The sequence below is a fragment of the Eriocheir sinensis genome, chromosome 28 (genome assembly GCF_024679095.1).
Source record: "Eriocheir sinensis breed Jianghai 21 chromosome 28, ASM2467909v1, whole genome shotgun sequence".
Lineage (NCBI taxonomy): Eukaryota > Metazoa > Arthropoda > Malacostraca > Decapoda > Varunidae > Eriocheir > Eriocheir sinensis.
Window position 1 is genome coordinate 10,532,061 of NC_066536.1, and position 15,844 is coordinate 10,547,904.

Genomic DNA, 15,844 nt, shown 5'->3' on the forward strand with positions numbered 1-15,844 from the left:
TCGTTTTTTTTCTTTTGCCGTTGTGTATGAATGGAAATAACTTTGGTTAGTCTCGACATATTTCTTACCTTTTCGATTTTACGAACAAAGCTTACAGGTGTCTTATTGATATTTTTCTGTGAGATTATCTTGTCTGTTCTTTTTGCCTAAAGATAAGAACTCATTTTAATCAAATATTTGTTTAGGAACGAGGACGAGTTAGTATGTGTGTGTGTGTGTGTGTGTGTGTGTGTGTGTGTGTGTGTTTGTGTGTAAGTAAGTAAGTGTTGTTTATTGCCAATATACACATTGATATATATATATATATATATATATATATATCTATATATATATATATATATATATATATATATATATATATATATAGAAGCTTCCTGACAGACTGTATATTTATTTCATTGTACTATTATTATCTTTCTAAAGTTGCAGATAGCTCCCAACCATAAAGCTAAATACAAATATACAATAAATAACAACATTAACTATAATACCAGATGAAGTTATAATAGTTATATCTAAAATGTTAACTATAATAACAACTACAACAGCATCAACAATTATAATAATAATAACAATAATAATAATAATAATAATAATAATAATAATAATAATAATAATAATAATAATAATAACAATAATAAAAATAATATGGACAATAGTACTATGCAATTCACTGATTAGATTTAATAATGTAAATTTGTGTTCATGTTACAGGAATAGATTATAATTTTAACCGTGATTGTTTTGGATTGCAAATAAGTGTGTTTTTACTGACTTTTTAAATAGAGAGAAATTATTACTATTAAGGAGATTTTTTATTTCTACTGGCAAAGAATTCCAAACTTGAGGTCCTGAGCATAAAATACTATTTCTGAAAAGAACTGTCCTGAACTGTGGAGAGATAAGATTTATATTGTTCCTGCGCGTATTATGCACTGTATTAATAACTTGAAAAGGATGAGTTCCATGCATCAGTGCGAGGTTTTTATAAATAAATAATAGTAGAAAATAACAATGAATGTTTTTAAAATTAAGAAATCTATGTGTGGAAAATACGTTATGTGTGGAATCAAACTTGTTCATGTAAAACATACACCTAAATATCTTATTTTGAGAAACCTGAAGATTTTTAAGAAAGGAAGGCCACGTACACGCCCACACAGATACACAATAAATGAGATGCGGGTAACAAAGTGTATAATAAATACTGATAAGTGCTTCTTGTGTAAGGCTATTTCTTATTCGATACAGTATGCCACATATCCTAGATAGTTTATTTGCAACAGAATTAATTTGGTATTTCCAATTGATATTTTGATCTATGACAACGCCCAAAAACTTAGTATAAGAAACTCGTTCAAGTACTTTTCCTTCAAGTGTTATAGGTGGCATGTTAGTAGTGACTGATCGGTTTTGAAAGATAATGTATTTTGTTTTAGTGATATTTAACCTTAACTTATTATGTTTAAGCCACATATTAATTGAATTGAGCTCATTATTAATGTTTATATGCAAACTATTTATATTTTTATCATCTAATAGTAAATTAGTGTCGTCAGCATAAATGGTATACTTAAATTTATTACTAGCATTGACAATATCATTAATATAGATGAGAAAAAGTATAGGTCCTAGGATAGATCCTTGCGGTACACCCATTTTGATAGGCTTGAAAGAAGAATATTTAGAATTACAGTAAACAGCTTGAAATCGATTTGTTAAATAATTTTGAATAATTCTAAAGGAACTCCCCGAATCCCAAAATTACTAAGTTTACTTAATAGAATTTTATGACATAGCGAATCAAAAGCCTTAGAAAGATCTAAAAAAATTCCAACTAAATAATGTTTCTTTTCCAGATATTTATACACATTATTGGTAAACTGAAATATGGCCGACTCAGTAGAGCGCCCTGGTCTAAAACCATGCTGACAATTCGAAAATAAATTATTTTTCTCAATGAAATTTACAAGACGAGTGCATATCACTTTTTCAAAGACTTTACTGAACACAGGAAGAACTGATATAGGTCTGTAGTTATTGACATCATCTCTATTATCTGACTTAAACAATGGAATAATTTTAGCTTTCTTAAGTTCGTCCGGAAAAACTCCTTTCTTTAATGTGAGGTTAACTATGTGTGTTAATGGCAAGGAAATTATGCTGGCAGTTTGTCTTACGACCAAGGGAGAGTGTGAGTGTAAGTGTGTGTGTGTGTGTGTGTGTGTGTGTGTGGGTGGGTGTGTGGGTGTGAGAGAGAGAGAGAGAGAGAGAGTATATCAGTCTACAGACGATGGGACTCATGCAACCATAATTAGTGTCGGTGGAAAGAATACATCGCTGATTGGTGTTCTTCCTTTTGACATTAATGAATTGCTTATTTGTACGCATGCAGTTTTGATTTCCTTTTAGTGTTTTCCATAATCATCGGAGGCGTAAACAAAGAGCGCGTGGCCGTAGCAGCAGGATAGTTAGGTTTGGACATCTAAGGAGACGATCTTCTGTCCGACATGATGTATTAATTGAATTGCATGTTGTGACAATATGCGCCTGTCTAGAGGGAAACCATTATTGGCAGGGGATGTATCGTGTCCAGGGGGAAGAGAGAGAGAGAGAGAGAGAGAGAGAGAGAGAGAGAGAGAGAGAGAGAGAGAGAGAGAGAGAGAGAGAGAGAGAGAGAGAGAGAGAGAGAGAGAGAGAGAGAGAGAGAGAGAGAGAGAGAGAGAGAGAGAGAGAGAGAGAGAGAGACACAGAGAGGCGGTTCTGCTGTTTTGATTGAGACGGAGATATCGAGGTGGATGGAGATGAAGGGACTGCTCGGAAATTAATTATATAGGACGAGAAACCGTGATTGATTGGTTGATATTGATGGTAATTATAGTTTGGCTAACGTTGTGGATCATTATGATTGTCAACGATAACTTTGCTGGAAGTGTGTGTGTACGGGGGGGGGGGGGGGGGGACGTAAAATTGGTGTTCGAGAGTCTAGCGGCTGTTCTCGTGCGTTGTATGTGTGGATGTGCGAGATACAGCGGCGCTTTGTGGATGCTGATGTGGACGTCGGCATGTTGGCTTTAGGAGGGGTCGTATTGGCATATTTTTTGACCGTGTTGGGAGTTGTCGACTTGCCCTGACGCGGGAGAGGTCGTGCATATTTAGGCCAGAGCGGGATGGCATACATGTGCGGGTGTCGGCGCTGGTTAAGTTTGTTTTGAAGCCGCCATTTGTGATGCTGGTGTTGCCGTGTATGTGTGGCGGGGCGCAAACCTTTATATTGTGTGACTTAGAAAGATGGGTATTGTCCTGGCGTGGTTATAGTCGCTGGGCGTTCGGTTTTACTATAGGGTTATACGGAGGTAGGTTAAGTCGTCTTGGTATGGATGCTGGTGTGGCCGTGAAGGGGTTGGGATGGCGTCACTTGGTATGGCGTGGTGTAGCGTGGTGTGGTGTAGCGAGGTGTGGCGTTTGGTGGCGTGGCGTGGTGCGGCGTGGCGTGGTGCGGCGTGGTGTGGTGTGACCGGGCCGGTACCACCAGCGAGCAGTAATTGCCTCTCTGCGGGCGTCCCCGTCGGCATCACTCCCGTTGTCAGTCAATTAAGACTCAGAGGATTGACTAATGTTGTTCCTTGCCGGGAAGCCCCTGTAGTGGAGGGCCTCCACGCGCCCTCCACCAAGATTGGAATGGAATTAATCCCTTATTGACTCGTACACCGAAGTCCCTTGCGTCAGCCACAGGACAGAACACTCCCCAGAAAGGAAGGGAAATACCGAGTGCAGGATTATTATGCTAATTAACCTTTCTATTTAAGTGTCGGTGATATTTTCCGTGCCATGACAGTTTTGTATTTTGTAGTTCCTTAGGTTACTGTGCAGCCACCAGCAATTCGTATTTCCAAAACTTTGATTCTTTCTCAGATATAAAAGTGTAAAAAATCGTCTTTCTCTAGTATTACAATATTCATAAAAGGTGTTTTCATTAATGCCAACAAAGGAAATAATCTTTGTAAAAATATTATATAATTCGTGATGAATTTCTTTATTTTTCTTTACCTGGTCTTCGTTTTTCTTTCGCTCCCTTCCCCTGGGCGCCGCTGGTGTTGTGGCATCATGCAAGATTCTCGTTTTTCTCCTCGTCCTCCTGTATTCTTTCTTTTTCTTCATCTTCCCTCTCCTCCTCGTCCACGTCCCAGTTTTCGTCCTCCGCTTCCTCCTCCTCCTTCTCCTCCTCTAGTTCTCTCTCCCCTTCTCTCATCTCTCTCCCACATTCATCAACCCATGAATTATGTGGAGGGAGCGTCACTTCAGCCGCCGCCTCTGCCGAACATTATAGATGAGGAAGGCGTCACCGTGGCCGACAAGTGAATGTATCTCGTATTCTTGTTCTGTTTCACTTGGTTCCTGTTGTCTTAATATTCATTAGTCTTTGTCTTGCATTCTGTTTTGCGTAAAGGTAACCCAAACATATCGTTCTCCTGTTGGAAATTTCAATAAACCTGAAAGTAAATATTTCATTACAATAGAAGAGAATAATGGAATGAAAATGTCGAACCTAAAATAAATATGCCTTACTTATTTTTGCGTCTTTTCCTCCTCTTCTTCCTCTTCCTCTCCCTCTCCCTTATTTTCCTCCTCCCCTCTAGCTCCTTCTCTTCCTCCTCCTCCTTTTCCTATTCCTCCTCCTCCTCCTCCTCCTCCTCCTCCTCCTCCTCCTCCTCCTCCTCCTCCTCCTCTTCCCCCTCATCCTTCTCCTCTTCCTCCTCTTCCTCTTGCTCCATGGGCACGTTTTAGTTTTCTTGAACCGAGTCATCCGCCGGTGGAGCAACCTTCCTGCAGTATCAGTTACTGACAAAATTTTCAACTGCAAAACATGCATTGACTCACTTCGTTGGAACAATGGAACATAAAAAAAAAAAAATCGTGTTTAGGTTTAATAAGTGTTTTGGTTTGTGCTGCCGATCATTGTAATGGCTAATAAGTTGATTAAAATACTAGCAGGCAGCCGCGTTAATAAGCCGACCTACTTTGTTTGTTCTTTTATGGTTTACTTTTCCATATTGCCGTCAGCTCTTCCTCTGCCGTCGTCGTCATCCTCCTCCTCCACCTCCAGTTTCTCCTCCACCTCCTTCTCTTTCTCTCTCCTTCACACCTTTAGTAATGCATTAGTAAGGCTAAAATGGAGGCGCTCTTGCACGCACGCACGCACCGACACACACACACACACACACACACACACACACACACACACACACACACACACACACGGCGTCTCATCCGGCTCATCCTCTTAGTTCGGCTCGGCGGCAACATTTGCATAAGTCGCCGAATATATACATTGGTCCCGTGAGAGGCTTAGCTACTGCGGCCCTCGTCCTCGTCACTGCTACTCCCGCCGCGTGCAGGGCTTGGATTAGCGAACAGACCCATGAATTAAACCTGGCGTGGAAAACACCTTAAGCGACTAACGATTTTGACCCTCTCTTTCGGAAGCTTACCGTCCACTATTTGCAGGAGCAGCGCCAGCCTTTTTTTTTTTTTTTCTTCCTATTTGCTGCATCCTTTAATGTGAAAAAAAGACTGCACCGAAAGCCCTATAAATGTTTTGATTATATAGAAGACACTTTACACAACCGAGTAAGTAGTACATAAGTAAACTAGATACAATAAACACCGTTACTTTAGATGCATACGTTAGGTGAGTTTTTTTTAGGGAAAGACCTTTACCACCTCAGATCCTTGTTTCGCTTCATATGTAAACGATAATACGTGCTCGCAGAAACCGGAAAAAATATGTACATCTATTCGCACAATATATAGGCAGAAAAAACGGAGGAATATAGTGCACAAAGAAAGAGAGAGAAAAAAAAAAAACGTGCTGCATACACACTCGCCCACTGACATGACGGACTGAGGATTAAACATGTAAACAACAACAACAAAAAAAAAAAGGAGAGGGAGAAATAGAACGAAAAAGGCGACATACATACACAATATAAATCCCGCCCTGAGGAAAAATATGATGCAATATGTAAAAGCAAAATACTAACCTCTGCCATTAGATTCGATTTGTAGCAAGGTAGTAGCGGGCTTTTTTTTTAATATTGTTTTCTTGTTTTTTACGCCCTTGAACTGTCTCCTTTGCTGTAAAAAAAAAAAAGTGTAATTACAGCGGAGAAAAGGGACAGACAATATTCCTTGAAAAGTAATATATAATACATCAGTGACCTACCAGGAACCTTCTCACCTTCACCTGTTCACCTGGCTGTCTCCATTTACCCACCTCTCCTGACCTTTACGCAATATCACACCTGCCCTGCTAACTAACTCCCCACGTACTTACCTCTCCACCTCCGTCCTCATTTCCTCTCCTATCCAGCAACCCATGTCTTCAACTACCCATTTTTCCATTTTCCTCATCTGTCTACCTGTCAACCTACCCACCCTTTCACATACCATCTTCTCTACCTCACTCTCCACTTCTCCACTTCCCCACTTCTTTACTTCTTCACCTCCCTAGCTCCTCACCTGTCATTCACTCACCTATCCCATCCCCCATCACACCCTCCACCCTGCCAACCTGTCTGCTCTTGGCTTGTGTGAGTTATCAATATCTCAGGTAAGGCAGTGAGGAGGTGGTCGACAGGACAAGGTCAGAGAGGCGTTGGTCATGTGGGCGTGAGGATGTAATACGTGAGTGTGCAGCTCCGGGAGGACAGGTGGTGAGAGGTGGACGGAGGGAGGAGTGGGAGGGAGGCGGTGAGGCCTGAAGAGATGATGAAGGGACTGGGAAGGCAAGTGGTGCCGAGTGGAGAGAAGGTTTACTGGACTGGAAAGGAAGGGAAGGGGTGAGGAATGGAGGGAGTGTGGAGAAGGAGGTGGAAGGAAGGGGAAATGGTGAGAGGTGAATTTAGATAGAGGAAATGATAGTGGGATGGAGGAAGAGTTAGTAGGTAAAATAAGGGAGAACATGGTGGAATGAGAGGGAAATGTTGAGGCGTGAATGGAGAAAGAAGGATTGGTATAGTAAGATACTGAAAATACTAGTAGGTAGAATATTGAGTTTAAGAATGGTAAGAAGGAGAATGGAAGAAACACAGATAGTTGAGTAAGAAGAAAAGAAAACTGGTATTTGATTTTGTAACGCGAGGTAAAAAAGAGACGAGACGGAAGGTACTTAAGATATGAATAAAAACAGAGGAGGCAACCCACTCTTCCGTTAATTACACCTAAAAAGAGTAAAGGCGCGGATTCCTTCATGGGAGACTCATCACGTCCCCAAAGAGGGAATCCGAGACACCCACCGGTCTGACATTCGGAGCGTCTGTTTGCAAACTTTATGGTGCGACTGAGGTTTGAGAGGGAGCGTGCAGATAGACACGTTATTTTGATATTTAGTGCTACTTAGAAAATAAGTTCCCAGGTTTCTTCTCTTTATCTATCTATCTTTCTATCTTCGGTGGTGGGGGACGCACTCCTAGTTTCAGCTGAGTTCGCTCTTTGTTCCTCTATTCATGATTTAAACGCAAGTGGCACGTGCACTGAAGTGGATAAATTAGTAAATCCACCGCCACCACCTCTCCCCGGCCTTTGCACATCTCCTCTCCTCTCCTTACATACTTTCACCTTACACCATCTCTTCCCGTCCTCGTCCCCTGCATCCAATATCCTAGAGAAGACCGCCGACACGTGCCATCCTGAGAGTGTCTTGGAGGGATTCCGCGCAAAGAGGAGGAGGAGGAGGAGGAGGACAAGGAGGTGGTGAAACAAGAGGAGGGGCAAGAGAATTAGGATGAGGAGGAGGAAGAAGAAGAAGAAGAAGAAGAAGAAGAAGAAGAAGAAGAAGAACACGAAGAAGAAGAAGAAGAAGAAGAAGAAGAAGAAGAAGAAGAAGAAGAAATTATTATGATGATGATAATGCCGATGGATATGAGGACAAGGGGGATGAAAATGAGGAGGAAGGAGAGACGGAAGATGGTGGAGATGATATGAAAAAATAATGGGAGATTGGAGAAGCGGAGGAAGAAAGGAATATGAAGAAGAAGAAAAACAACAACAACAACAACAACAACAAATTAAGATGAAGAAGAAGAAAGAAAAGGGGACGAAAAAAAGAAAAAGAAGGAGAAATAGGAGCTGTGGACTAGGTGTTTGTCGGTGGTGCTGGGACGCTGGCTGGGCGCGAAGAATACCAAGTGAGCGTGAGGGAGACGCGTGGGGCAGGCAGAAGGGCAGGTCACTGAAGGGACACTTTCTTGGGTGAACCCTTAGAGGCGTCTGGGTTGAGTCAGTAAGATGCTGTTAATGGTAATAATATGTACGTAAAGATAATTACTTTGCCATGTTTTTAAAAACTAGAAGTGTAAATAATTATCAAGTCACTGAAGTGTGACGGACTTTCATCAGCCTCTTTAAACGACCAAATGTGTAACATTTATTACTATATTTAAATCATCTTGTTACTTTGGATCATGGCAGAGGCAAAGAGTATGGACACCACCAGAATATTCGCCTCTTTACGCGACATCTGACCTGAAAATGAAAAATATTATTCAGATTTTCTGTAACACTTAGCAACTGCAGTTGGCCGATGAAGAGTTCATTTCAATAAAAGTATTATGCTACTTTGCTTCCTATTCTGATTTCACCTTAGTATTTTTTGTTATTGTTTTATAGTTTAGCTAAACGACACATATTGATGCAATTTTTTTTTATCTTTGCACTAAAATATTTATTCTGCGCTCACTTTCAAGTCTTAAAGGGAAAATATCACCAACAGCAAACGAGCGAGTATCAGCATCAGCAACAGCAGTAGCCTTGCCGTCCGCCCGCTCGTCCCGCCCCGCCATGGAATAAAGCGATTGTCTGACTCGCCGTCCCTCTGCAGAATTGGACTTTGTAAACAACCATCTCCTGGTGACGCCGCGAGCTTCAGGGATAAAGGAGTGAGATTTTTCTTCATTCGAGAATAAGAAATAGAAGGAAGAAAGAAACCCCAGGGAAGGGAATCTAAATCTAGATAAATATTTCACTTCACGGCGAGAAAGCTTCCACAGCCCAGTAGTACAAAGCCGTCAGTACTCGTTTCTTTTTGTTGTTGTTGTTGTTGTTGTTGTGTTATTGGGGATGCGTCTGGACTCTTTATGTTCAAAAGTTACATTATCTCTCTCTCTCTCTCTCTCTCTCTCTCTCTCTCTCTCTCTCTCTCTCTCTCTCTCTCTCTCTCTCTCTCTCTCTCTCTCTCTCTCTCTCTCTCTCTCTCTCTCTCTCTCTCTCTCTCTCTCACACACACACACACACACACACACACACTATCAATTCCTAATCATAACCTTTCGTCATGGAGTTCCAACCAACCCTAAACTTTGGGCTAAGCATTCTTTTCATCTACCCTCCCTTGGAAAGAGACTGAGGCCCAATTTACTCACACAGCCGTCAAAGGGACCATTACCAAGCTGGCAGAGGGACAATTACGGCTGTGCATTGAATGAGCTTGAATATGGCGAGAAATAATAGAAAATGAAAGAGAGTGATAAAAAGGAGCGTATCACATTACCTTTGGTGCCTTTGAAGCAGAGAGAGAGAGAGAGAGAGATTATGTATACTAAAGAATAGTCGTGTGCGTGGTTTAAACAAAAGCTGACGAAAAGAAAATTACAAATGCGATGTATAAACTGAAAGAAAATATATATAATTACATATTGATAATGAATAAAGAAAAAGTGTGAATAGAAACGTTTTGGCAACTTATTATCCCCAAGGAAAATATGTCGAGGAAGAACACTCACGTAAGCTATAAGAAAGGTCATTTGAATCCTAAGAAAAAACGGGGAAGGAGAAGCTATCAAGGGAAAGGAAGAAATGTAGCTTGTGACATAATGTAATGATAATAATAATAATAATAATAATAATAATAATAATAATAATAATAATAATAATAATAATAATAATAATAATAATAATAGTAATAATAATAATAATAGAGAGAGGGATAATGACAATAGAGAAAGAGTCGCCAAGAAGAAAAAAATGACACGGGAAAGGAAGATTGAAAGCCAAATATTTGCAGAGAGAGAGAGAGAGAGAGAGAGAGAGAGAGAGTCGGACAAGTGTGGCATTGAAGGGGAGGGATAAGAATTAATGGTAAAAAAAAGGTGTTAATGGGCACCCGCAGCCTCCGGACAAGACGAATGGCCCGCAGACTTTAAGGGAACGGCGCCCATCTTCACGCTCTCTCTCTCTCTCTCTCTCTCTCTCTCTCTCTCTCGCACACACACACACACACACACACACACACACACACACACACACTCAAACATGTATCGTTCTGTCATCATTGATTGCATCATAATGGAGGAGCACTGAGGGAAAATGAAATAAATTCAGAAGAATGAACGGAAGGCATACTTAAACTTTGTAAAACGGAGCCTACCAGGCAAGGAAAGGTTTTGATTTTTGCTGAAACTGACGTGACAGAAATCAAAATGTTGTTAGTGTCATACAATGTGCTGTTCTTTTTTTTCAGGATACTTAAGACTTGTCAATGGAATTTTTTAATAATGGAATTAACAGCTTGCTTCATTTTTGTTGTTGTTATGCCTTTGTTTGTAAGCGTCTGTGACTCCTCGCACCAGGGGATTTGAGGATTGGGTTCAGAGCAGACTCGAAGCTCCATAAAGTAGTATTTTAGAAAAATTCTTGGGTAAAATTTTGTGAAATGGAGTTCACTTCATATTACTATATTTATGTTATAGTGTTAATATTATTGTTGCCGTGTAAAAGAGGGTGTGGCGGCGTAGTAGGTTAGAGCTCCAAGCCATGAAAGTGAGGAGAGCGGGCGAGGCCCTTCCTGACATCGCCCCACACGTGACGTCAGGAAGGGCAATCGGTGTTAGAGTTCAAGTCACAACGCCAAAGCAGAGGCACAAAAGTCACGGCCGTGAATAAAAGAAATGAAGATAGAGAAGATCGCAGTGTTGGGAAATCGACGCTACTTCCTTTTTATGTTATTATTGAATGCTTCTCAAATTCTCAGCACCTCCGGAGCCTACGAAAGAATTATAAAATATAATACTTGAAATTTTCATCTGCCGTACGTAGGATGAAGAAAAAAATAGTTCTCACTGAACGTGTAATATCAAATTTATAACTCTTGAAATCATCAGATTTCATTATATTATTTGAGATATCTATTTTTATGTGTGCTGTTGCGTGATTCTTCTTTGCATTTTTCTCATTTATTTTATTACCTCTTTATATTTCATCACAAATCTTGAAATTTTTCACATTTCTGTTTATTTATTAGTATTTCTTTACGTTTTTCTTTGCATTTCTTCGTATATCTATATACTTTCTTAGGTCGCTTATGCCACTTCACATTTCTTTATATTATCTACCTTTCTTCACATTTTTTATATATTTTTATTTCCTTGCATGTCTTTATTTCTTCACATACCTTATGGTCTTTTACCTTTCGTATTTATCCTTTTTTCCTATTTTTTACAACTCTTCATATATATTAATTTTCATTGCTCGAAATTTCTTTACATTTTTAGTAACTCTTTACATTTCTATAAATTATTATTTTTATTCCATTTGTTTCTTTACATTTGTTACCATATTATTTTTCTTACTTATTTCATTTAACTTCATTCTTACGACAGCAAATTATCCATAATATGAGTGTGCTCTGAAAGGCCGCTTAGAGTACACCTTCCAGTCTCTTGAAGAAAATGTCCAGATCATCTTTCTTTTTTTTTATTTCATCGGCCACGTGAAGATTTGAGTTACGTCTGTACGAGAAAAAAAATCTGCGAGGTAATAATACTCTTCTCCCTCTCCGTACACTCAGAAAACGAGTCTGAATAGCGTCTTTTTCTTCCATTACGTTCCCTTTTTTCCTCGCGTGCCGGTGGATCGTTAATCACCTGGACCATTAGGAAGAACAATGATCTCAACGTGTCCTGACCAGCCACCGCTAATGACCCACATCTACGAAGACCCACTCCATGATTTACAGAGACGGTGTTGACATTGTTGTAGCTTTTTTTACTTGTGTTTTGTGTGGTGGTGGTGATGGTGGTGGTGGTGATGGGTGTTATGATTATGAATATGGTGGTGGTGGTATGGTGAGCTATGGTAGTGTGTTATTGTGTTATTATGGTGTGTGTGTGTGTGTGTGTGTGTGTGTGTGTGTGTGTGTGTGTGTGTGTGTCTCTCTCTCTCTCTCTCTCTCTCTCTCTCTCTCTCTCTCTCTCTCTCTCTCTCTCTCTCTCTCTCTCTCTCTCTCTCTCTCTCTCTCTCTCTCTCTCTCTCTCTCTCTCTCTCTCTCTCTCTCTCTCTCTCTCTCTCTCTCTCTCTCTCTCTCTCTCTCTCTCTCTCTCTCTCTCTCTCCTATTGATACGTATTAGTCGCCTACACCTGTTTTTTAAGTATATAATATATTTATTTTGAAACCTAATGGATGACGAAAATAATTCTCACGCACAGGAAGTAATAAGCAGGTGACGTCCTTCCTGTGCTTGCAATTAGTCGCGCAGCACACCTGTACAGAGCAATGCGACGAAATTAATTAAAGGTAGTCATAATGGAACAGTGACGGAAGCGTATTATTATCCCCTCCACTGCGACGGGAATAATGACTAAAGAGAAGGGCGCAGTAAAGAGGGAAAGACTCGTGTGCGGGGGGTGGTGGCGGAGGGGGTCTTGTGTGTAAGTGTTGGGGGGAGGGGGGGGTTGCGCGCGTGTGGGGGTGTGGGGTGAGGGCGTGTTTCTGTGTGTGTGTGTGTGTGTGTGTGTGTGTGTGTGTGTGTGTGTGTTCAGTATGTATGTAATATCTGATGTTATTACGTAGCGTCATTACACTTGTTTTATCATGGCAGTATTTATGAATTATGTTCTTTAAAAAAGATAAAAATGTGCAATTTGATAATGAAATTAGGTGTTACTTTACGTTTTATTTGCAACAGTATTGGCTGTAACTGTCTGCTGTACGTATCCTTCTTAAGAGTCCATATTTTGCTGCAGTGACTCATCCACATTCTATAGAAAAATATTTGGGACCCTTACAGCCCGATGCATTATGCCACAATTTACGAGTGATTTTGAACAAGTTTCTGAGCTCCGTTCCGTGGCTCGTATCCCTGGTCGTGTTACCGCTTTGTGATAATTCGTTTAAAGATTATGAAATGCAGCGCTCTTATGGCACACACGTTCGGGGGTACAAAACACCAAATTTTCACGTTCTCTGTAACAGTGATTATTGCAGAGATTATTTGTTGGAAGGAGCTCCGTTTATATATATATATATATATATATATATATATATATATATATATATATATATATATATATATATATATATATATATATATATATATATATATATATATATATATATATATATATATATACATATTGTGTGTGTGTGTGTGTGTGTGTGTGTGTGTGTGTGTGTGTGTAGCATGTACGTAGCTGTTAATATACGAAAACAAAACTTGTGGCTTTTTGGCTACGTGAAGGTAATTAGTGTTACCTTTGGAATAGTGAACTTTTCTCTTACAACTTTGAGCTAATTTGACGTTATCGCCGCGCCTTCCACTAAAACCTCAAGCGTGGGACTTTATTATTTATCTTCATCCCGGAAGGATTCCTTAATGAAATTACGAATTCTCTACAGCCGCGCCAACTTTCCCTCTTCGCTAGACTGTTACACATTATTCACCTCGTCGGTGTGTAAGGGTGATTAGGTGAAGCTGTCCTCTTTAACTTTTGTCGTCCCGTGAACTCGCTGGATTCAGCTCGAGGTGGGAAAAAGGTGACTCGTTTCAAGAATCAGGCATGATCACTTTTACGCTCTTGCAACATGTGCTCCCCTCCGTCTGTAAACAAAGCCGCAGAATCCGTATCATATTATTCCAAATCTTTACTTTTTGCTTCCTGTATGATCATAATAAATATGTTTGTGGTAGAGTTGTGGGATGTGGTAGAGTTAATCAAGGGGAGTTAGGGATGTTATTCTCGCATACAGGTCCATATATTATTTTGGTGAACACTGGATAGTGATGGATTATATGGCTTCTTTGTATATTATTAATTCGAGTCTGAATCGACACTCAGCTCAGACACTCGGATCAAACTCAAAGAAGGAAGAGAGTGATGTTCTTGCTTATCCCAGTTTGGGAGCAGCGATTAGCGGGCTTTTTTTTATTATTGTTTTTTTTTTTGTGCCCTTGAGCTGCCTCCTTTGTTGTAAAAAAAAAAAATCAAATGCACAACCGGGATCTGGGCGTGTAAAGGTCACGAAGTGACTTGGGTGTCATTCTCGTGGACTAGGAAGATACTAAAGTTTTATGGAGAGGAATTATAGACTAAAGGTGGTTCAGATGTTTTCTGGTACGAGTACTTGGTGATTATGGAAGGAAAAGCTGTCTAGATGCTCCGACAGGTGACTGGTGGCAGTAGCAATTTTCTTTAATGATTCTGTTTAGTTGTGATAGGAAGATTTTTTTAAACCATGGGGGGAGAGAGAGAGAGAGAGAGAATTTTTATTTTAAGAGATTTGATAAAAGCAAAAATTGTATCACTAATGGACTATTTGTCATGCGGGAGATCTGAGCATTCAGTTGACTTTGGTCTCGTTTTACGCCAGTTTTCATGTCAGCAAACACATACATTCATATTCTCTTTTGTCTGTATTAAACTCGGTGAAAAGCTTAATTTGGGGACAGTTAGAACAGAAGAAAAAAATGAAGGTGATGAGCAACGAAGGTATGCATTAATCCTGCCTCAGATAATTTTTTTAAAGTATTCTCGAAAATGAAAGATGACGCTAATATCCAAATGCGTGTCACCAAAAAAAGTCACGCGAAAGGTAACTGGAGTCCTTCATTCCTCATTTCGCGTAAGTCATTGATTACTTATCGTTATTTTTCACTAGTCTCTTCTTCTGTGTCTACCACCCTTCTGATACTTTAACACCGTTTTTCTTCAATGTACAGAAATTCCTTATATTTATTACATTCTAAAATGTGAGAACAAAAAACTGGAGTGTCGCCGTGACCTTTCTATTCCTTGCTCTAATCAAAGTGATGCCTTCCATTTTCTCTTCGGCAGCGCTCGCTCCTCATGAAACAAAGAAAACCCTCGCCGGGGGTGAAAGAAAAAGGAGCGCCAGCGTCGAACTTCTACCGTGATCTTGGAGATGGCGACTCCCACAGGGCGTCAATTTAAGACTAAAGTTTATTTCCAGAACGAAAGGCGCGCGGGAAAGTGAGGCGACGCGTATGCAAACAAAGGGATGTGGATGGGCGATGAAGGGCTGCCGATGAAATGAAGCAAGAAAATTATGCCGAGACAAGAAGAGATAAAGAAATGAAGAAAGGGATGAAAAGATAGTTCGGATGGGAAGGAGAAGAAAGAGGAACTTTGGGGAGTTAAGGAGATGGATTGGCCAGACCATAAAATGTTGAAGAAGTGGGCGGCCGAGGCGGAGAAGCTCCAGTCGAGACGAACCTGGATTTATTATTACCTTTATTATTTATTTTTTTCACGCCTTCAGCCTTTACTTTACGCATGCCTGAACGCTATTGCTCTGGTGTGACGTGACGTTTTTGGTTGATGTCAATCATAATTAAACTCCTTAAATTTTCCTTGTCACTGAGGAATGTATAGACATCCCATTCGCAGTCTATCTTTATTTTTTTATTCTTGATTAGCTCTGAAAAAAAAAATCACGGAAAAGATCATCCAACATGCGACTCGCCATGCAACCTTATCACGTCTGTGGCCAAAAGGCAAAGCTCATACATGCAAGCAACGCACCACGGAAAGAGTGATAAGGAGGAGGGCG